Genomic DNA, 1,950 nt, shown 5'->3' with positions numbered 1-1,950 from the left:
ACACCCAGCCTGAGTCACCCAAGTTACATTACCTGCCTCAATGACATTATCCGCCTGGTACTTGAGTATATGATGCCCTAATTAAAGCAACAGTTAAGATTGTTGAGTGTTGCTTGACCTGTGGTGGCACAGTAGATAAAGGAATGACCTGGAATGTTGAGATTGCCGGTTCAAAACCCTGGGCTTGCCTGGTCAAGGCACGTTTGGGAGTTGATGCTTCCTGCTCCTCCTCCCTTCTCTCTCTCTCTCTTCTCTAAAATAAATAAATAAAATCTTAAAAAAAATACATTGTTGAGTGTTGGTCAAATAAGTTTGTAAATATGACATATATGTTTGCTCACTTATAGTTTGCATTGGGCGTGGGGGACAGGCTGTAAGCAGGCAGGGTCGTTATAGCCTAAGGCTTAGTTTTAAGACTAAGCTTTTCCCCACACCCTTGACTGATTGCATTATGTGGGGTGGCGCACTCTCATGAGGAATCCCATTATGTCTCAGATAAGTGCTTTGTATCAGAGACTTCCTTATTTGTATATTGAATTAAAGGTTTTGGTTTCTACACTGTAAAATGGGGGCAGACCGGGAGCTTGCTCTCTCTTGGTTCTTTTTTTTTTTTTTGCATTTTTCCGAGGCTGGAAATAGGGAGGCAGTCAGACAGACTCCCGCATGCGCCCGACTGGGATCCACCCGGCATGCCCACCAGGGGGCGATGCTCTGCCCATCTGGGGCGTCACTCTGTTGCATCCAGAGCCATCCTAGCGCCTAAGGCAGAGGCCACAGAGCCATCCTCAGCGCCTGGGCCATCTTTGCTCCAATGAAGCCTTGGCTGCAGGAGGGGAAGAGAGAGATAGAGAGGAAGGAGAGGGGGAGGAGTGGAGAAGCAGATGGGCGCTTCTCCTGTGTGCTCTGGCCGGGAATCGAACCTGGTACTCCTGCACGCCAGGCCGATGCTCTACCACTGAGCAAACCGGCCAGGGCTCTCTCTTGGTTCTTGAGATTAACATTAGAGCAGTGGTTCTCAACCTGTGGGTTGCGATCCCAGCGGGGTCGCCTAAAGCCATCGGAAAATACATAATGCATATCAGGTATTTACATTTTGAATCATAACTGTAGCAAAATTACAGTTATGAAGTAGCCACCAAAATTATTTTTTGGTTTGGGATCACCGCAACATGAGGAACTGTATATTGCAGGGTCACGGCATTAGAAAGGTTGAGAACCACTGCATTAGAGGAAAGAGCAGAGAAAGGCCACGTGGAGGAGAGGAGAAGCAGCCAAGATGGTGGAGTGCTGAAGGAGAAGCCAGTTAGTGCAGAGTTTGTGCAGAGAGAAGGAGATGGGGAACAGAGGTGAATAAGGCTGGTGAGGTAGAAACTTTGATTCTAGGAAACTAGGGTGAGTCAGTGGCTTTGGGAGCCCTGAATAGAAAGGGAAGTGTTTTCCCACTATGTGTATTTCTTTTTTTTTTTTTTTAAAGCCTTTATTTATTCAATTTTCAGAGAGGAGAGAGAGAAAGGGAGGGAGGGAGAGAGAAGGAGGAGGAGCAGGAAACATCAACTCCCATATATGCCTTGACCAGGCAAGCCCAGGGTTTCGAACCGGCGACCTCATTGTTCCAGATCGACGCTTTATCCACTGCGCCACCACAGGTCAGGCCTGTGTGTATTTCTTGCCCATTGAGTGCAAGCTAGAATAAAGATGATGGCACATCAGTTCTTGGCTCCATTGTTTCTTTACCGTCTGTCCAAATCAAATGCGAACCTGCATGGGCCAGGTGGCTGTGATGGTGGTCGTGGCTACTGGCTTTACATTAAGTAACAGAATTTTGTTGAGATTAAAACCAAAGCAAGTGCTCGCTTTGGCAGCTCATACACTAAAATTGAAACGATACAGAGATTACCATGGCCCCTGCACAAGGATGACGCGCAAATCTGTGAAGTGTTTCATATTATT

General features: G+C 47.0%; 1 non-coding gene across 1 annotated transcript; it reads left to right on the top strand.

Moving 5' to 3' along the window:
* The first annotated feature begins 1,846 nt into the window (after positions 1-1,846).
* On the top strand, positions 1,847-1,950 carry LOC136390252 (U6 spliceosomal RNA). Its single transcript, XR_010748681.1, has one exon. It is a non-coding gene; the product is annotated as a U6 spliceosomal RNA (small nuclear RNA).

Source organism: Saccopteryx leptura, chromosome 1, assembly GCF_036850995.1.
Source record: "Saccopteryx leptura isolate mSacLep1 chromosome 1, mSacLep1_pri_phased_curated, whole genome shotgun sequence".
In the NCBI taxonomy this organism is placed as follows: Eukaryota; Metazoa; Chordata; class Mammalia; order Chiroptera; family Emballonuridae; genus Saccopteryx; species Saccopteryx leptura.
Note: the sequence above shows the minus strand (reverse complement) of the source record. Positions and strands in the feature narration are given on the sequence as shown.